Genomic DNA, 22,657 nt, shown 5'->3' with positions numbered 1-22,657 from the left:
GAAAGCTGGTTAAATGTGGGTTATCACCTGGAATAAAATCCACCTTTTGCATTTGTGAGGACTCCTGGAGAAATATTATATTGGAGACTTTTGTTTCTGGATATCCTAGGTTGAGGGATTCTGGAAAAAAATCAACTAATGAGAAAAGGGCCAGGACTCTGGTCACTGGTATCTTTTGAGGACACTCTCATTTCCAGCTACAAAGCTCTATTGAAAAGAATTCTGCAAACCCTGTGAATAATACAGACAAAGTAGTTACAGAATGCCTATGCCTGCTCGTCTTTCCAAGTCACTTTTATTACACAATATCACATCTCTTCCAGAAATAGGCTCTCAACATTTCCTGCGTAAGTAGTCAGGATCAGAGGCACTCTATATAAGTACTAGTGTCTGGTATGGTTTAAATGATTGGGCAGGAGAGATGACAGAACTAATTTCTTTTTAAGAAGAAGTGGTATTAGATTTTAAACAAATGCTTTTTTCCCCTTAAAACTCACCCTAAATGATTTGTGCCTGAGGTAGTGGTGTAATTTCCAAAAATTAGAATCTATTCTATTTCTCTTTAAACATTTCTTTAAGCATATCTTTGTAAAAATCATGTAAGAGACCGATGAAGATGCTTGATTTGATTCATAATATGCAAAATGCAGTTGGCTGGAGAGCTCTCTCAAAGGATACATCTCTCAGTGGTTTTGCAACAATTTTCTGAGTTCCCTCTTTGTCCTGATTAATGGGCCCACCACTGTTGAAGCTGAGAGCATTTGAATCAGCAGGGCCTAAGGCTTATGGTAGACTAGCATATTGTTCAGCTGTTCAGTTCAGTGCACAGAGAGCAACTTTGCAGGCTGTTTGGATTTCCTTTAGGGGATTCCCACAAAACAAAGATGCAAGTCTTAAGCCTCAGAAGAAAGAATACACCTTGTTTATAAACTGAATTTATTTTACACAAAAATATTTTTTTATCCTCAAAAAAGGGAAGATTTCTTTTTCATCAAAGGAGAAATAGTATATATTTTTAATGTTGTTGTAATAGAATATGAAAAGCAATGTTAAAGAAAAGGCATTAGATCAGAGAGAGAAGCCAGTACCTAGTTGATGTTCCTTTCAGTTATCCCAGCAAAAACTGCATCCATATCTAGTAATACTTATTTAGCCTCAGGTGTAGGTTGTAGCTCTCAACTATAGATCAGATACTTGACAAAATATCCAGAACAAGGCATCAAGTCCCTGCCCTGAAGAAATTTACTCCATTTTGGGGATATTTCTATTATTTCACAATATAGTTACTGATATTTCAATAGCTAGGTTGGGAGAGATATTAATAATGGGAAAGGGAAGGTAAATTCAGAGCAAGGGCAAGGGCATATTGAAATTTTAAGAGAAGTTATTTAAGTAAAGAAGAATTTTCCATCACTGTACATACTAATTAAGAATAAGCAAAAATCATATCCCTCTGGTAAAGTCTACCTCTGTTTGCTAAAGGAATGATGTTATCTTGGTTTCTAGAGATAATGAGTTTGACACGGACCACATTGCGATATAACAGCATGCCACTTAAATTCCATGAATAATATTAAAGCATGAATTCCTCCTCTGAAATTTTTGGCAAAATTTAACATTTAACTCAGGTAGTTTTTAGTGATCTTTATTTAACATCATATCTTGTGCTATAAAAATAGTACTGACATTATTGCTCTAAAGCATCTCAATTTGTTTTATATTTGGATATGGACAAAAAATTAAAGACTGTTCATTTCAGTTAATTTTGTAACTGACCATTCCTAGGGGCTGTCCAAGTAACTATTGTTGATTTTCAAGTTCAGTATAAAAACCTTTGCTGACTGTGTTTCTCATTCTTTATTCCTTGCCTCCATTCTCTTTGTTGTAACTTGAATTCTTCTGCATAAGGTATCAGAATTATGTGAGGAAAGTGGATGATGGCATTCCTGATTTTTAACTAGAGGCCAGCCTTTTCACCAGTAATATGAACCTCCAACTTCTTCTGAAATGCTTCATTCTAGTAAGTCATTTTAATTAGGTATTCTCACATTCATCAATACTATATTATTTAAACCAAATTACAGTCAAAATTATATTATCGCAGGTATGTACATCCATTTGGAACATTTCATTTTTTATTGGCCATCTGGCCTATAGATAGTTATTCCTTTCCAGCATAAGAGAATAACATAAGAAATGCTAGCCTGAATGAGACAACTAGGGCATCCACCTTAATATTCTATTGGTGACAGTGGCACTGACTGATCTGATTGATTGCCTACATGATATAACCTCAAAAAGTTAAGGTCATGCCCCAAATACCATTAGCTTCTTCTGATTGGTTATTAATCTATAAGCCTGATTTTTTTAGAATCTCCTTGAACTTTTTTTTAAAATGCTTTGCTGCAACCTGTAGTAATGATGTCCATAAATTTTCTGCCCAATGGTTAATGTGGTACTCTTTTTTCATTTCTTGTAAAATTATCTCTTTCTGGCTCAAGGATACCTCTAGGACTAGTATTCTGGCATTGCTGGTCAGTTTATCCTTCCTTTCATGATATTCATATAATCATCAATACAATATTAAAAACATTGATACCTCCCATGTATATAGAGATTTAGGATTTTAAAAGCACTTCAAATGCATCCTTTTATTTATATATCAGAGTTCAATGGGATCTCAAGAGCTCTCCAGTTCAACCTCTTCCTAGATAAGAATCCATTCAATAATTTACCTATCAAGAGGTCACTTGAAAACCTCCAGGGAAGAGGATCCCACTGCTTACTGAGGCAGCCCACTCTACTTTAGAAAATTCTAATTAAGAATTTTTTTTTCTTAGACTAAGCCTAAATTTGCCTCTTTACCAATTTTACCAATTGCAGAGAGTTCTGCCCTCTGGGACCAAAAAGAATAGGTCTAATCCTTCTTGTATGGCAGCTAGATAGCACAGTGGATAATGCGCTGGAGACAGGACACTTACTCACTGTGTGACCCTGGGCAAGACACTTAACCTCTATCTGCCCCAGTTTCCTGGGATTAATAATAGCACCTACTATCCAAGGTAGTCATGAGAATAAAATGAGATATTTGTAAAGTGTTTTTCACATCTTAAAATACTATATAAATGTTAGTTAATATTAGAACAACTATTATCACCCCCCAATTTAAGTCTTCTCTTTCCCAAGCTAAACATTCTCAGTACCTTCATCTGACAATCATAGGTCCTTCATCCTTGTGCTTGTCTAATTCTGGGTACTCTCTAGTCTACCAATGTCCTCCTTTACTACAGTTTGATTAAATATCTTCTCATTCCTTGTCTTTACAGATTAGCGGTTGCTATTTTAAAAATATATCTGAGTAGGAAAGCTCCTTCATCCCATGAATCATTTTAGTTGTCCTTGGAACTTGTCCATCTTCTGAGGAGAGGTGACAAGAACTTCAACAGAAGCTTTTGTACAAGGATATAATAATGCTTTCTGTTTTGATTCCTAGCTTTCTAGATCCTGTTCAGAATTGATTTTACTTTCTTTCTATTGACATGGCAATAACACCTTTGGAGAAGAGTCTGCAAATCTGTTTCCTTAGTTTAACTGGTATGTTGAAATTCTTGTAAATAAATAGGGCTTGAAATATTTTTCTTTGATCAATATTAGGATACTCACAGAATTAGTAGGCACTTGAGAAAAGGTCATATCAAAATATTCTTTCTCAACTTTTTTGCAGGAAAATATACAATAATTTAGGTTTTCATTATGCTAGTTAACTTCCTTCCACTACTACTACCCCTACCCCTTAAAATGTAGCACCCTGGAGGCATCATGGTATGTGAGAATATGTTGAATTTAAGATCAAAATAACACTGGTACTGTTGAGGTTTAGGGGTGCTCAGGACCCCAAAATACCAACACTGTGTCCTGCCCAAATGAATTCGACCAAAACCTTCTTTCAGCCAAAGAAAAAAAAAAGTTTATTAAAGATTCGTGGACTCCTAAGGAGGGTAAGCATTTGTGAAACTTGTGGCAAGTAGGCCAGATTGAGTCTCAGCTAGATTGAATCTGAGCCCCTTCATGGAGACGAGATGGAATTTATATACAGAAAGATTGTGCGAGGAATCTAGGGGTGGCCGAGTAGTCTGGGGTGTTGGAAGGGGGGTCAAGGAAGGATCTTGAGGAGGAATCTAAGGAGGATCTTGATGTTACTGCGGTGACTAAAGGTCAGAACCAAGACAGTGGGATTTTGATGGGATCAAGGGTGAGAAACAGTCAAAGACAATAATGAAAGGATTATGGCCTCTGGAGAATGCCAGATCAAATGGGAAGATTCAAGAAGAATTCAAGGGGGTTCCTAGAGCCTGTACCCCATCATTACAACTCCAGCTTCTGAAACTCACTGCATGCGATCATAGTACTCAAGCATTCAGAGCCTTTTTTTCTTTACCAACCCATCACCTAGACCAGGAATGGGGAACCTGCAGCTTCAAGGTCATATGTGGTCCTCTAGGTCTTCAGATTCAGCTCTTTGCCTGAATCTAAACTTCAGTCCAACAAGATGGTTTGAATTCAGGTGAAGGGCCATACCCATGATCTAGAGTACTGCAGTAGGCTTTTATTTGTTCTGTCTACCTGAAGCATCTTACCAACCCAATCCATCTTCCACACAGTCACCAAGGTCTGATCTTGTCACTTTTCCCACACTCAGTGAAATCAAATGGCCTGCTCTTACCTTCAGATATAAACTTTTCTGTTTAGCTTTTAATTCTCTTTAATTTCTGACCTTTCCATACTTTTCTGGCATACCTTATTTCCCTCCACATTCTACAAGGTATTCCATCTCACACTCACTCTCCTCTCCAAAGGAAGGTAAATTTTGATTGGAAGCTGCTCATTTAACTAGGAGTTTACTGGCTAGATTCCTTCCTTCCTTCCTTCCTTCCTTCCTTCCTTCCTTCCTTCCTTCCTTCCTTCCTTCCTTCCTTCCTTCCTTCTTCCCTTCCTTTCTCCTCTCTCTCTCTCTCTCTCTCTCTCTCTCTCTGTCCCCCTCCCTCTTCCTTTCTTTCTCAGACCAAACCTTAACCCCATTTCACTTTGGAGCTCATGCATTGGACCATAATAGGTCCCTGCCCAAGCAGCACTTAAGGGCTATATTTTGAGCCCTCCTAGCTCAGAGTGAATGTCAATAGTAACTATTTCTATTTTGACCAGCAACCCTGAAGATCTTCCCCTCCCAGGTTGTTAGTATTTTTTGTTGTTGTTGTTGTTTTTTAATTTAAAAGGGCCTTCCCTTGACTCGCTTCTTAAAGAGGTCTATTCACTGAATGGGCATTACTTAACTCAGAGTGAGAACCTGAAAAGGTCTTATCCTAAAAGGGCCATGATCTCCCATTGCATCCTGGGACACCTCCAGTTATCCTGATCTGTCTCTTGCCACTGGACCCAGATGACTCTGGAGGAGAAAGTGAGGCTGGTGACCTTGCACAGCCCTCCCTCATTCAGATCAAAGTTAACTACAAGTAATGTCATCATTTCTTTGATGTCATAGTCCTCTTTGAAAATGAAGGACAAACACAACAACCTTATCTTTGTCTTGGCTCATTCTTATACTGAGATTTTCTCTTCCATTAGCTCTTATAATCCTTGGTTTTCTTCAAGACTCAGGTTCTCCAAGTACCACTTTCTAAAAGAAGCCTTTCCTGATTCCCCAACTTTAGAGCACTCCTTCTAAAAAATGTCATTTATTCATTTCATTTATGTCTGTATGTGCACATGTATATGCATATATAATATGTGTGTCTGTATATGTACATACAGACATATAATGTTGTATAACACTGGCCCTCAATGGTTGAAGGCTACAGAACTTAGATTTTATGCCTTATCTAGGGTTCTCTGGCACCCTTAAGGAGGTTTTTGAGTGTCTAGCCTCCATGACAATGGCTGTAGCCTACAACTATAGAAGAATGAGACCTCTCTATTACTGTTCTATTTAACCACTTAACAGTCAGATTTAGTTTTTATAAAAGAATATTTACTTCAAAAGGTATAATCACAAATACATAAATATATTTCCCCATTGTGTTAGAGGAATGATGTTCTTGCCATACAACTTCTGTTTCTGGAGAGGGGAAGATGATTGGGTTAGGTTCATCATTTAGCTTACTATCCATAGAGGCCAGTCCCAAGTTCCAATTCCAAACCCTACCTCAGCCTTGAGTTCCAGGCATCTGGGCTTTGTAGGACCTCTTTGCAAGTGGGCTGTCTGGCAGTACCAACCTGCCTGCAATCCTGTCTCCAAAGTTGCCATGACTTGAACTCCTAGGTCTGGATCCTTACGATGGGTCCCTAAAACTGAGAAAGAAAAGGAAGCCAAATGGAAACAAATACCCACAAGTCCATTTTTTAGAGTGAAGCAAAATAATTGGGTATTGCTCCACCTAGTTCAGTTCATGACAGTATCTCTCTGGGTAAACTGTGATCAGTACCCATTGGTTGCAGCAGGAAAAAAAGGATACAGGAAAGATATGCAGCAAACACAGTAAGTCTGGCTAGCTTTAAAGACAGATTTTTCCAGTTAACAGGCAATCCAAGGAGGCTACACCCTTAAAGAGATTTGGCCAACTCTGCCAATGCCTCCAAAACATACCTATGCTGTTCCCTCAAGTGTAGGGAACAGGTCCCCATATCCCCATGTTATTTAACCACTTAACAGTATGTCAAGTGGACTGAACCAGCCTCTAACCTGTGGATGACTGGAGTCAAACAGAGCAGGCTAGAGACAGGAGAGTCAGGAATCAAGAAGAAGATTAATTTAAAAGAGAGGAAACAACTTGCAAGCAAAGAGGCAGAGTACACATTTGTGACAGTACCCTGCCCCTAGTAAAGGATACCAGCAGCAGTGTGGGGGAGATCTCAATACTTATACCAGTGGCTACACAATGAGTTGTAGCCCTGTTAATGAGGGGTAACAGCAATAATGAGACAAGTTTGCTTTATAGTAGGGCTTCGTGACTGTAACATGGGTACTTGTCCTGTGCTTGTGTGAGCTCAGAGAACACCTGGTGCTGGTCAAAGCAATATTCTAATTATTTGATTTTACCAGAGGGTAAGATTATTCATAGGGTAAGTACAAAGAATTGTTGCTTGCTTGCTGGGCCTTAGCTCTGAAAAACAGAGTATCTCCTAATATTTTGACAAATAGGATTAAGTTTTACAAAAGAATGTTTATTTCAAAAATCTAATCACAAATATATAAATTTACATATTATCTTACCATGTTAGTAATTCAATAAATAGTAATTGGATGATTAATAGACATAAGGAATGTCTAGGGCTGTTTCCAATAGCCATCTGTGACTATATTTTTATTATTTGCTCCTTTTAAATGATTGAATTGGCTGTTTGAGGGGAGGGTCTTCATCATCTGATTGACAAAAACATACACACCTGAAGGGCTCTATGATCAGTGTTGGGTCTAGCTGTTGGCTTTTCATCTTGCCAGCATTTTTACTCTCTTATTTCCTGTAGACTTGTGGGAGCAGCTGTTATTGCTTGAGTTACTTTGAAGAGTAGAAGGCATAGATCGAAAAGTTGAAATGTTCAGAAATTGTTTAACCTGCCTGACTAGATAGAAAAATGCTTTGAGCCAGTTCACGTGGTATGAGTACATGGAGATTAAGATGGCTACTGCCCTTTGTATCCAGAAGTAGTACTTTTTTTTCAATGTCCTGCATTTTGGCTCCTGAACCCTATTGTATGTGCCCTTAAGGGGCTGTTCAGTTTATACATCAAAACTCTGAGATCCAAACAGCAAATAAATCATTTGGGCAATATGAGAGGAGGATAAAAAACAAGGCATATTAACTATGTTTTGTTTTGTTTTGCTTTGTTTTAAGAAACTGAGACAATTAAAGAGGGAAAGTTTTGTTAGTCAATAAAGGGAAAGGTTTCACATAGGGAAGACAGGTCCAAGTCCCACTTTGACTCATAATGACTTTCTGATCTTGATCATTCATTTAAATCACAGACAACTTATAGATGTGCATCAATGGAAGGAGTCTGCATAACATGAGTTCTCCAAACTGAGTAAATTCAATGTCCAGACCAATGAAAAAACAAGAGTCATAAAAAAGAAATCTATACAAAAACACCTCAAGTGTCTCAGTCAGAATTTCGTGATTCTGTATATCCACCAAATATCCAAGATATGGAAGTACTGATGGAGAGAAAGAACATGTCTGTAGGAAAGCTTCAATATGATGTTTTAACTAGTTTTCTTATCACGTATGCTAAAACAACTGGGAGAAACTGCCTATATTTGACTCCAGACTTTCTTTTGTTTGTGAGCAACAATCCTAATAGGATTAAATAAGTTGTCAATAAAATAAGTTGTCAATCTTTATTTGTTACTAGAGAATCTTTTTTTTAAATCATAGTCCAGTTCTTTGATGTAATATATATAATAGAGTGGTAGATGCATAGTTAGACTTGGGTTCAAATCTTGCTTCATATAATTACAAGCTATGTAGCTCTGTGAAAGTTATTTAGCCTTTCTAGCCATATGCATATATGTGCATGCATGTATGTCTACATATACATGTATGTGTGTATACATATGTACATGTATGTATATGTAGGTGAATGTGTATGTGTATATGTGTATAAATATATGTGTATATCTATCTGTCTATGAACAGAATTGTTATGATGATTAGAAGAGATATTGTAAAGTGATTTACAAACCTTGTGTTTTCCTTAAAGCAAAAATCTCATCATAGTACATCCTTACTCAATAAATTTAGAATTACCTCCAAGTTCAAATATAAATTTCTGTTTAATATTTACAGTCCTTCACACACTTATCCCTTCTACCTTTCAGCATTTCTTCACCTTATTCTCAGGCAAAGAAAGTCAGTCTAGCTTCACTGACTTTCTTTCTGTTCCTTGAATTTGACACTCCATCTCTGACCTCTGTGACTTTTCATTAACTGATCCTCCCTACCTTTGCTGCTAGACTTTCCTTGCTTTCGTTAAGACTCAACTCCAATTCTACCTTCTGCAAGATCTCCCCCTGCCCCACTAATGCCATATCTCTGAAATTACCTTCCATTTACCTTCTATATAACTTTGATGTGTACAGTTATTTTCATATTGTTTTCCTCCATTAGAATGTGTGTTCTTCTCTTTGAAGTTAGAAGGGTTGTCTTTTCCAGAGAATGGTTTGCATGACTTGTCTGAGTAAAACAGCCTTGGAAGTATTGAAGAAGTTGTGTTTTGTGGAATGGGAGGAAATGGACATTCCATGATTCTGAAATGATAGCTGGCACACAGTTGACTTGGCTCCAGTGACACATTGGACTTTTGCGCTGAAGAATTCAAAGGAGTGTCATTTTAAGAGAAGTTATGGAATAAGCAGTTGGTTTAGTCATCTAATATACAAAAAGACTGTTCCCACATTTTTATGTAACTTACTAGAATCAAAAATATACCCAGCTTTTCAACTGTAGGTGCTCCAGACTTTCCTTTTCTCACTAACACCAAATGTACTGGGTGTTTTCCCTGTTTTTTTCACTGAAAATCTTAAAAGAAATATTTATGTAGCTTTTTGAAAATTCCTCACCCCTTAATACCATGTCTTAAGTCATTTAAAAGAAAAGGGGGAGGGGGGCTTGACAAACAAAGAAAGCATGTTCCTTGAGGCCGGGGATGTTTTGCCTTCGTTTATATTCCTAGTGCTTAGCACCGTGCCTGGCACATAGTAAATGCTTAATACATTCTCCCATACTTATTGACTGACTGAATTTAAAATACTATATAAAAGTAAGCTGCTGTTCCTGCTGAAAGTAATCTTTATAAGTTTAGCCTGCCACAGCACAAACCACTGTCTACCTACACTTTGATTCCTTGTGTTATTCTTTTCCATGTTTTCCCACATGAGGGGATCTACTAAATACAATGGAGGTCTTCCACTAGATCCCTTGATAGTTTCTGGATAACAATGGAGCAAATAGACCTTCCATCATAAGATCATTGAATAGAGCATGGAGGACCCCCTTGAGGTCAGACTACTCAACCTCATCATTTTATGATTGATGAAATAGAGAACCAAAGTTTCTCTTTTTCTCGAAAGTTAATTGACTTTACCAATATTACATAGATAGTACACAACAGATGCAAAATCTGAACCCAAGTCCTCTGACTAGAGGCAGCAAGATGATCTAGTGGATAGAGCACTGGACTTCAAGTGAGAAATACCTGAATCCAAATCTGACCCCTTGGGCAAGTAACTTACTCTCTGTTTACCTCAATTTCTTCAACTGAAAAATGGGGATAATAACAGCTCCTACCTCCCAGAGCTCTTTCGAGGATCAGATGAGATATTTGTAAAGTGCTTATCACAGTGCCTGGTATACAGCAAATAAATAAATGTTTCTTTCCTTTATTCCTTCTATCCTCTCATGCTGTGGACTTTGCTGCCTTCCGAAGTTTTCCTTCCTCTTACTCCAAAAATAGCCCAATATTTCCTATAATAAACCTCTCTAATGACATCCTTTATACTGTTTCTCTATGCCATTCCTCATGGTGTCCAAATGTGCTTGCTATCATCATAGAGAATGTCCATGGCAGATTTCAAATGGAAGAAGAATTCCTTATGAATGGTGAGATGTTTTTACAAACGCCTGTTTCTGGATGACATTGTACTAAGCACTAGAACACTGTAAAACATCCTAAATGAAACATATAAACTCCTTATAAGGAACCAACAACAGCATATGTAGTTTAAAAATCCCAGATTCAAATATTTCAGTTCATCATCTAATGTCCCACTCCATACATCATAAAACCTAATACTCTTTTTTTTTTTTCTTTTAGGTCTCGAGAGGTAGAACAGCTTAGTGAATAGAGATCTGACCCCCTAGTCAGGGAGACATGGATTCAAGTATAAAATTTGCTGGCTTTATGATTCTGGGAAAGGTGTTTAACTGCTCAGTGACCCCAGGAAATGCTAAAGAATAGATATGAAAGAAAATACACTGTTCTACATTAGCAGAGGAAATTTGCTCATGAGAAATTTCCTATTCCCATAAATTCAAAGATCAAATGATTTTCAATTCAGATTCCTGGTCAGGATGTGATCTATTAGTTGATTGCCAAGTTTATATCACTTGTCCAAAGCCACAGAAAGAAGTACAGATACACATTGTATTGGAATTCTATCTAGTTCTGTGTTTATTCTTCTTGATTTTAAGGAGAACTTTAAACTATTAGCTGATTGTTGCAACATCCCTAACAATTCAAAAATATGAATTAGTTTAAGAATTATGTTTTATGACCTGAAATACAAAATAGGAAGTAAAATATTCCACTGAGTATTATTTTTCAGGAGTTCTACCATGGGATCCCCAAATATTGTGCTTGTAACCAAGTTTAAATTAAATTAAATTGATTAGTCAGCCAACAAGTATCTATTACTTGTCCACAGAGACCACAATGATGCATTATGTATTTTTTTCCTCTTCTCCCAAAGTGAGTTGAACTATAGATGCATAAAGTTTGGTACTAATTTTTTTTCCACATTTTGGTCATAAAACTTTTTACTGTTTTGCTTAATTAATGCTTAGTAGAGCCTACTGCTTAAGGTTTTAAAATAAAATAAACACGTTTTCTCTCTTTCTCTCTCTCTCACCATGTATATGCACACAAATTATATAAAAATGTCATCATCTATATATACTTAATTTTGTATAAATTTGACTAATTTCATATTGCTATAATAATATTTACCAAGTGCCTCTTATTTATAAAGAAATGTGCTAAGGTGGAAGCAGAGAAACATTTATATAAGACAAAGAACTAAAATTAGAAAAGAAATTTGCTCTGATTATAAAAATTTGGAAATTCTCTCTACCAATGCAGTGACTTATAGTCAGAGATTTTCTAAGTCACAATAATGTAAATCGACATGTTTAAGTAGTCAAACAGCTATCATGTTTCAGAAGCAGGGTTCAAAGTCATGTCCCATAACAAGTATATGTATCGTTTCTAAATTTTATATATTAGGATGTATGTATATATGAATGCATATACGTATACATGTGTACATGATTATATATGTGTGTGTATTGTGTGCACGCACACACACACAGACATATTTGTTGTCTCCTCCATTTGAATGAAAGTTCACTGAAAGTAGTAATTGTTTCTTTATATTTGTATCCTTAACTCTTAGAGCAATTCCTGGTAGCTAGTGAGCTTATGATAATTTTTTGTTCATTTGTTGATGTGTCACAGGTAGAATTTGAACTCAGGTCTTTGGTACTCCAATGCCATCATGTCTTTCAGTCAAAAGAGTTTCATTCAAAAAGGACTATCAACATTCTCAAAAAGTTGAACTGTTGAAAGAAAAATGATTACATTTTCAGACAGAAAGTCTTCAGGTGTTGAAATCTGATATAGGTTAAAATTTAGTCTTTTTTCCTAATTGGGAAGGGAATTCTACATTACAGTTTGAGTTACAAATCTCTGCTTTTTTCTTCTTTAGTCTTATTCTAAAAGTTTCACAAAGGAAATATATTAGGAAGTTTTAATTTTATATTTCCCAAGGAATATGATATCGACTTTGTGGTTTTTCATAATACTTTTATACCTTTCAATGAAGGACACAGGATCCATTTGTTCATATAATTTCTGTTCATAAATTGAGCAAGAATATTAAGTTCATTGTTTCTCACAGGAACAAAACTCATATATGTGTATGTGTATATATGTTGGAATATATACACACATATTTGTATATGTTTGTGTGTGTATATATATATATATATATATATATGGGAAGAGGAAAGAATACACTGAATCAGAAAATTTCAGCTTTAGAAATAATGAAGTTGGGGAGTTGTATGGAATAAGGGGCATTGTCATTTTCAGATAAACTGTTTTATAAGAGTGATGTTCATTCCGAAAAATCAATTCTCAGATTACTCATAGACAAAATACTGTTCCTACTTTTAAGTGGAAGGAACCATGGAATAATAAATTCAAGTTAAAAGGGACCTTGGAAACTATTAAGATCAACCCTCTCATTTTATAAATGGGGACCTGAGGCCAAGGCAAGTTAAGCAACTTCCTTAGTCACAAAGCTATTATCTGAGGCATGATATGACCTCAGGTCTTCCTGACTTTGGAGGCAGGAGTCCAACACTCTATCCCCTATGTCATGCTGCCTCATTACTGTCCCATTAGGTGACTATGGCTATTAATCTTAGTATCTCTCATTTTGTTCATCTCTGGTACAATAGTTGTACTTATTATGCATCTCCACAATTATAAAAATGTGTATGTTAGAAGCATCTTCCACATAAAAATGTAATTCCCATCTTTTTAAATAACTTGCAGTATTATCACTAGGTTGTGTAGTTCTTCCAATACAACTTCCTGGTCTGTATTTATGGTTCATAGTAAAAATCTTCAAGGATCACAAGAAGCAGAAAATCTAATGTATAATTAATTAACCTAGGAGATAGGGAATGAAAATGATGCAATTCATGTCATTTCATTTAATCTGTATAGTTCTCAAATTGATTTCCAATTTAGAATTAACTTCCCCCTTCCTTAATATGGCTCAGGTTAGCAGAAGGCAGGGGGAATATACCTTTTATTCATCAGCAGTGACCTACACTGAAAGTTGTAATTTAACCATGGAAATGATTTTTGGAAAAGGTTTTGTAGAGAGATTAAGACCTTGTTAATTAAGGCTTTTATCAAGAAATCTTATTAACAGCTTCAATAGAAACTTTCCACAAGAGTGAATAACCTAAATACTCCTCTAATTAATCTCATTACTGTTTGCTAGGTGTTCTGACTGTTCAGGTGTATGCCAAACATGATGGCATCGCAGCATTTTGGATAGTGTTATTGAAAGAATTCCTTTTTTCCCATCTGACTGGCCTCCTTTCCACAGAGCTCTCATTGAAACTTAAACCTCTCTATTCTATGTCTCTAAGTTCTATGAACATGTAAATGCATGTGCAGAGGGGGAAAGGAGAGAAAAAGAGTGAGAGAAGTTGAGAGATGGTCAGTGATGCCTAGATAACACAACAGTCATTGCAATTCAGTCCTGAAGTCATAGAAATGCATCCATGCCAGCTGCCTCCCTCATTTGCCGTCTTCTTCTTTAAAGCACAAAACAAAAACAGACAGAAGAATACCTCTGCATGGGATTGCTTTTGATATAGCAATCAGTGCACGTTAGGGGTTCTCAGAAATGCTGCTGATTAACTGCTTGGCTGATTTTGCCACTGCAGAGTCTCTGTAACAAACCTCCCTCAAAGCAGATGTGTGTGTACAGGGGATGCCAGGAGCAGAGGAATTGGGCTAAGTGGCAATCTACTACTTGAATAGATGCCATGGCTCTTCCCCACTCCTAGAGGCACTTGGTAACCCCAATTTCGAATCAGTAAAACAGAGATTCTCTACTCACCAGGCTGACAGAAAGAATAAAGGAGCAAACCAGGGCAAGTTTTTTCTCTGCACCAAAGATGGCAAGCTGCTACTCTGCTGCTAGAGGCAGAGGTGAAGTGTTGAGCTCAGGAAAGAAGATAAAATCTTCCTTTAAGCTTTTCAAGTCCTTCATGATGACTGGTTTACTATTGCTTTTCTCCTTCATCCCTCAATACTCCAGAGAATGGTTGATCAAATTCTTATAGCTAATCCCATCCATGGATACAGATCTCAACCCATTCATGCCTCTGCAGCCTGCTGGCATCTGTCCACATTCTTTGATTCGTCTTCCACTGAGGATCTACCACACATGCTAGAGGCCTTCCTGTAGGTCTCACACCATTATGTTTTTAAATATCATTTTTACTCATTATGCATTGTGTAGCTTACCTTCATTTTTCTAAAATTCAGTGGTACAAAATTTAAACAGATGACTTCCAGTTAGCTATTTGTTGTCCATTTATCTTGAGAGAACCAAGGAAACAAGGAAAGGTTGTCATCAGAAGCAAGAATAGAAGGGTATTAAGACACTTCTCTGGAATTAGAACTGGGAACTTCCCTGAGGAATTTCAAAAGGTCAGGGAATGGATATAAACAGAGGTATCACCAGGGAGCCTTGGGCATGATAGCCTTCAGGTCATGGCAGTAAGAGGGATTCCAAGAAGCCATGGGACCAATTTAGTGTGCCAATTGAAACACTCCTGACCATGAAAAATGATAGTGTAAAAAGCTCTGGAGTTAGGGCAATTTCAAGTCTTTAGACCAGTTTGAGGGATTTCCAACCACTGATGGCATAGCCAGAGACAGTCATTTAGGAAAGTGGAAGTTTCTGGCTTGGAATAGGAGATTAAAATATATGGAATTTCAAAGAAGGGACACCATAGAGAGAATATAGACAAGGGAGAGAAAAATGTGTGGTTAGAGAAAACATAGTTTGGTGGGCTGAGAAAGACAAAGCCTTAAAAACCACAGATCAGAAATATCCACATTTTTTAATATGTATTTATTCATTGCCTATCTAACTAGTAGCTTAGTTCCATTTTCTATGCATGGTAACCACTAAATAACTGTAAGTGAATGACATAACTTTCTTTTGAACAACATAATATGTAGTTGTATCAAATATTGCATTGGATATATGCTATGGACTCCCTTTTCAACAAAAACTACATATTGGAGTAAAGAATATAGTTATAATGACATACTTTTAAACTGCTTCTTGTACTTAATCCTTACATATAATTATATAAAGATTACATAATTATATATGTTAATCCTTGGAGACAGCTAGGTGGTGCAGTGAATAGAGCGCCAGTGCAGGAGTCAGGAGGACCTTAGTTCAAATCTCACCTAGACACTTGACACTTACTAGCTGTGTGACCTTGGGCAAGTCACTTAACCCCAATTGCCTCATCCTGGGTCATCTCCAGGCATCCTGATGAATATCTGGTCACTGGATTCAGATGGCTCTGGAGGAGAAGTGAGGCTGGTGACCTGCACGGCCCTCGCTCACTCAAAACAAAGTCAAGTGCAAGTCATGTCATCATTTCTCTGATGGCATGGTCTTCTTCGGAAATGAAGGACGAACACACACATATTAATCCTTACATATTATATCTCCTCTTGTCTTAATCTTTATATATTCAGGTAGACTTTTGATCTCTATTAATATTCACTTTTGTGATTCAGAATGCAGCTCTTCTATATCTGCTCATCTTAGATAGCCTATGTTTTCTCATATATTTGTGGCAAGGCATTTGCTCAACGTACCAGAAGCTTTCCTTACTCTCTCCTGCCACTGAAAGGTTACTAGCACTCTGGCTTTCCTCCTGTCATACCTTACTCTTACCATGTGACCAGCCCATCTATTCTTGTAGTGATACAGTTCCTCAATAACATCTTTCAATTCTAGTTGGCTGTCTATTGTAGCCTGCTTACACATTTGTACTTTGTGGGATACTCATTTTAAATTCTTCAGAGACTATTGTATTCAGTGGTTCATTATTATAAAACATTGGTAGAATGTTAGTATTATAAAGATGGACTTTTGCTTTCATGGGAAAATTGGAGTCATTAAAAGGAGATTTGTAATTTCCCAAAGGCAATTCAGGCTGCTCCTCTCCTGTTCATTTATGAGATAAAATTGTTTACATGTACTTTCTATCCTAGATTTACAAACTGGTAAATGACAATTATATGTTATCAATCCCAATGCTTATAGTAATCTTGGAAATTGACATTCTATATCCACTTGGTCTTTCTTGTGTAATCTATCCATACTCATTTGAATAATTTCAGATCTCTTTTAAGAGCTTCCCCAATGATCCTGGTCTTGCTATAGCCAGTAGTGTCTTCTGAAAATAGAAGTATCTGGAAGACCTCACACAGGGAAACTTTCTTCAGCTTAGATGTTGTAGTGATTTTTTATCATCAGACATATCTGATGAGCATTCATTTTCATCTTTTATACCTTACTTTATTTTTATGACTATAAAGTCATTTTGAATAGGATTATTTCTACTACTACATTTTAATATAATCTTGAATAATTTGGTTATATGGATTAGAAGCACATTGATGAAAAACAACCTTTCATACCTTTCAATTAAATCCTTTTTTCATAATCAATTAAAAGTATACAAGTTGGGATCTAATATTAGCTACATCTTTCATTCAGTTGTGAAGTTGTAAAGACATTATCCATTGTTGAATATCATTTGAATAAAGCCAATTCTTCTCTACAGATAGTTTCATTTAGTATTTCTACAATTAATTAATATATAGCTCCCACCTAGGGCTGCTTGTCTAAATCCTCTTTCCATTAATGGTCTGGGTCCCTGAAAGTGACTAACTACTAACATACTGTGTGCCATAGCTAACCCTAAAGGGTTGGGGAGTTCCTACTACTATTGTTCACAAGCCCAAGCAAAGTGTATGCCTACACTGATTATTGCTCAATAAGCTTTTAGCAAAGTATTTATGTGACATCATAAAAAGGGTTCCATTTTCCCCCAAAAAACAGTCTTGATTATGAAAGGCTTTAAAAACTATAGTTTTTCTATTTGATCTTGGAAATAATAGGAAACAACTGGATTTTATTGAGTTGGGGGACGGAAATGACATGTCCAGAACTTTTCTAATTTTCTTAAAGAGAAAAAAAATCACTTTGGCAGTTAATCATGGAATGGATAAGATTGGTAAGACAAGGAGAAAATATTGCAATGGTTCAATCATGAGGTAATGAGGGTGTTCTAGGGTGGTATCTATGTGAGTAGAAAGATTGGGAGGATAGTTATGCCTGTGACAGTAGTGAGAAAGTTAGAATGGTTTAGGAGAAAGATGAGTTCTGGTTTTGACATACTGCGTTTGAAATGCCTGTGGCACATCTTGTTAAAGAAGGCATTTGGCAATGTGGCACTGGAAATGAGGTGAAAGTTGGGACTTGATATATAAATCTAAGAATCATCTGCATAGAGGTAATAATGATTGACCTCACAGAAACTGATGAAACTGTAGAGTGAACAACAAGCTAGAGACTGTAGAGTGAAAAGAGTGCTCATGTCCTTGGGAAAACCCATGGTTAATGATTATGATCCAGCTAAGGAGACTGAAAAGGACCAATCATATGGATAAAAGCAAAAGCAAGACATAATTAAGAGATACAGAATAATAACTGGTACGGATAGTCAGATCAAGTGAGATATTTTGTTGTTTATCTTTTGTTTTGCTTTTGTATTAGGATGAGGCAGATATAAGCATATTTGTCAGCAGCAGGGAAAGAATCAGTAGATAGGGAGAGACTGAAGATTAGAGAGAATGTGATGATGATGGAGGGGACATTTTGCTGGAAAAGATGAGAAAGAATGGGGTCAAAGTAGAATGGAAAGAGAGAGAGAGAATGTGTGTCACCTTGGAAAAGAAAATGGTTACTTCTTCATGTAAGACATGGAGATGGGCAGAAATAGTGAGGGAAGAGTTCTGAGTGATATGAGGGAAGACTCTGAGTGAGATTGGAAACAAAGAAGAAGCTTTCTTTGAATGATCTCATTGTTTTCTTCTGACATAAAACATGAAATTCTCAGTTGAGAAGGCGACGGAGGAAATGCCACTGGAGGTTTAAGGAGAGATGAAAACATTTAAAGCCATTATAGTATGATAGATCATTTATTAGGAAAATATAAAGTGAGTGTCTTGCTGCACTGATAACCCAGTTAAGATTATGTGACAAATTTGTAGTGGACTCATTCAACACGTTTTCATTAGTTTCTCTACCTCTGTACAGTAGCAAATGAATAAGAGTAATAGGGATGAATATTGGGATTAATATAAGATTTGGGTTTCATAAGGCATGACTATAATAAGATGAGGAGGCAAACTATTTGAATATAGAGGATAGTGTAGAGTTTAACTGATTCACCAAGGGGTCAGAAGAAGTAAAGTTTCATCTATAAATGGATCATTACCTGAAAAAGAACTGAAGTACAGAAGGAAAGAAAACTATGGTGAGGATGAAGAAGAGAATTGGTTTCAAAAGACATAGGAGAAGATGGAACAGTAAAATATTGAGACCAGATAATGGAATTTCAGAGTTCATAAACATGGAAATGGAACAAATGAAATGTAGAAAGAATGAGAGTATAAATGACTGTGTGTGGGAGTTGAGTAGATTGAAATTTTGGGAAGTTATAGTAGTTGAGAGCTTTGATATCTATTTTGAAGCCCCTTAGTATGAGTGTAGGATCTGGGATGGGGAGAAAGGCTGTGAACCAGGAAATGAATTCATTGATGAAAAAAAGAGAATGTTCTGGAGGTTGATACGTAGTGGCTTCCCAGGATTTGAATTGGGTGATGATTTTGGATCTGTGAATCTCACAGGAAGGAGCTACATGAGGATGCTAGAATCTAAAAGTGACAACAGAGATAATTGCATTCTGACTCTTCAACTGTGACTGAGTGCAGAGGAAGGGTAATGAAAGTGCAACAATTCAGCACCATCAGGAAGGAGCAAGGTCTCAATGAATGCCAGAATTTGGAAAGAGTGACAGAGAAATTGGTTTGAGATAGAAGAACGTTTATTAATAATGGTGCAGACATTCCGGAGAACACTGTGTAAGGGGTCAGGTAGATCAGGAGTGGAGCATTGGAGGAAGTGGTAGTGTTGAGAAAGATGAAAATAAGAATGTACTAAGCGAGAAACAGAGAGAGGGGTTTGGGCATTGGCACCAGAGGTTCAGATATAGGTATTGATGTATCCCTAGTATAGATATGTAGTCATAGAAATTTTAGATAGGTAGGAAGTAAGCATAAATGTCAGAGAACTTCACCTCCTAAAATATGTTATATATGGATACCACAAAATCTTCACAATTCCAACAAGCATCTAATTTAAATGTGCTTGGTCAGTTGTTTTCCCATCTTTGTTCTTATTTCGTGCCAAATCTACTCCTCTCTGTAAATAACTCAATGATTGTCAGGTTAGGGTCCAAGTATGGTGGACTTGTTCAACTGCCATTGGTAGAAAAAATAATTTGTTAGTATAATTTTTATATTTTTTCATATCATCGCCTGTATTTTGTCCTTTCTACCTTAACTGTTTTGGGAATGACTTTGTTTAGTTGATTGTCTTGACAAACTTTCTTTAACTAGTTTTGCACAAAGTATTTTTCTTCCCAACAGTCTCTGAGTTAGGATATTCAAATATCATTTCCCACATTTTTCAGATGAGAAAAGGGAAACTCCAAGAAATTAAAAGACTTGAATATCTGAGCCAGGACTTGAATACACACCTGAAATGATCATGAGCCAAGATCATCATTAAAGGTAATTTTATACAAGGTAATTTGTTTCTTTAGTTATTTCTTATTTCTTCTAGTTGAAGAATCACTTGGACAATGGGCATAGGTAGATCAAGAATTCTGATATTTAGTGCTGCCACCAGAGCAGGACTTCTCAAACTTTTTCCACTCGAGACCCCTTTTCACCCAAGATATTTTATGTGTCCCTGGGCATATAGGTATATAAAATACATAAACAAATCCAACATTTACGGAAAATCATAAAGAAATTTATTTTAAAATAATTCTTTGGTATACCTATAACTTCATCACTTATTAAAGATGAAAACAAATTTGCATGCTAATGAGTTGGATGTTTATTTTTACATAAGGAATTAAATCTTGGTGGAATATTTTATACTGCAGAACACTGAGCATCGTCAATGTTTTTTTTAGGATTGATTGATATTTTGATTTTATAATCTTCAATGCTGTGTTCAGAACCAAGGCTACAGTGAAGTCTCACAATGTGACATGGGCAAGCATTGTCAGAAACACCTTGGATTCATTACACCTTTCATTTTGAATTAATTTTTGGTTGTTGTGCATTCAGAAACCTTTTACTGTTGACAAATTTTTCATGACCTCCACATTCAGTTACGTTACCCCATATGGGGTTTCAACTCACAGTTTAAGAAACACCGCACTAGAGAATAAATGTGCCCAGAGAGTGAGATCTCTGACATATAGTTAGATTATACTGAACTGGCACTCCAGCTTGGTAAATAAACTCATGTCCATGACTACTTTTCAAGTATATTAGAATAAGAATTACTTTTGGATTTCTATTAGACTAGGTCACACTTCAACTCTAAAATTCTGTGATTCTTTCACTCCAAAAAGCCCCCACTAAAAACCAAAAACCTAGTTCAATACAGGCCAGATTGGAAGAGAATAGTCTAAGAACCAGACTTGTTCAGTGATGTATGGTTAGAATACTATGGACTAGAAATCTGGCTGGGGAGAAAGTTTATATAAAAGTAATTACACTATAATAAGTACTGGGCTGAGGGTTAAAGGGCTATAAGCCATTTTTTTCAGAGCAAAGTCACTAATTTGGTAAAATATCTTGACTTACTTGTGTTTCTCATTATCTTTTTTCCACAATTAAATCATTCCTGTAGCATTATTCAGTAACAAATATTGATCTATAAAATTTTGAAAGAGGTTTGCAATGAAGAAATGGGATGGATTCATGTACTATTCCTTCTGTGATATCTGTGGCACTCCTTTTTACTTCGCTGGGTTGAACTTGTATTACTTCTCACCTGCAACATTTTAGTAATCTCTTAACTGTTTTTCTTGCCTCCAATATTTCTCCCTTCATTAACCCTACATGTGCCCATTAGAAAATAATAATAAAAATCACAAGTGACATTTCTGTAGAATTTTGAGTTTACAAAGTCCTATATATGTGTCATCCCACTGACTGCTAGATGTTACTTGTAAAAAAAAAATTCTCGGAGGTGGAGCCAAGATGGCAGAGTAGAAAGACGCACATACACATAGCTCTGAACCCACAACCCATAGAATGGCTATAGGGGAGTAACTCACGACGAATTCTGCACCCAGAGGCCACAGAATATTGGAGCGAGGGAGATTTCTGTTCTGGAGAGACCTGCAAACCTCTGGCGGAGGGTCCTTCGCTCTGCGGACTGGGCGCAGGGACTGGGAGCTGAGTGCAACCCTGCTGTGGCCGCGGCACCGAGAAGAAAAGATCCGAGCGGGCTTCAGGGACGGGATCTCCAGCGGCCACGTGGGTCCCTCCACCCACAGAGGGACCTGCAAGCCTCTCGCAAAAGGTCCCTCGCGTTGCAGACGTGGAGCCCAGCCTGGACCTGCTGTGGCCGCGGCACCAAGAGATACAGATCCGAGCAGGCTTCAGGGAAGGGATCTCCAGCGGCCACACAATTCCCTCCACCCACAGGTGGTGGGGGTCGGTGAGAGAGTCTCTTTGGTGGGTCGAGAGGGGAGTGGGGTGCCCCCATGATTCGGGCCCCCCCGGGAGGTAGAAGCTGAGAGGCAGCTGCAGACAGGGGCTCCCCAAGCGGGCGGGAGCCTGAATCCATTGTGGAAGGTCTGTGCATAAACCCCCTGAGGGAACTGAGCCTGAGAGGCGGCCCTGCCCCCACCTCAGCACCTGAACTTAATTCTCACACTGAATAGCAGCCCTGCCCCCACCAAAAGCCCTAAGGCTGGAAGCAGCATTTGAATCTCAGTCCCCAAACGCTGGCTGGGAGGACCAGGAGGTGAGGTGGGTGTGAGGAGAATATTCAGAGGTCAAGTCACTGGCTGGGAAAATGCCCAGAAAAGGAAAAAGAAATAAGACT

At 37.2% G+C, this 22,657-nt stretch overlaps 1 protein-coding gene across 3 annotated transcripts in view; it reads left to right on the top strand.

Annotated features, from left to right (window-relative positions):
* Positions 1-22,657, top strand: part of CNTN5 (contactin 5) — a 1,560,624-nt gene that overhangs the window by 145,979 nt on the left and 1,391,988 nt on the right. For 2 of the 3 annotated variants that reach the window (XM_072611297.1, XM_072611299.1), the window contains exon 2: positions 20,214-20,313. The gene's annotated coding sequence lies outside the window, so the exon portion shown is untranslated. Of the gene's footprint in view, positions 1-20,213; positions 20,329-22,657 lie in introns of all 3 variants that reach the window. The other variant, XM_072611298.1, reaches the window with a different exon arrangement.

Source organism: Notamacropus eugenii, chromosome 5 (assembly GCF_028372415.1).
Source record: "Notamacropus eugenii isolate mMacEug1 chromosome 5, mMacEug1.pri_v2, whole genome shotgun sequence".
Lineage (NCBI taxonomy): Eukaryota > Metazoa > Chordata > Mammalia > Diprotodontia > Macropodidae > Notamacropus > Notamacropus eugenii.
This window is presented reverse-complemented; position numbering and strand designations above follow the sequence as displayed.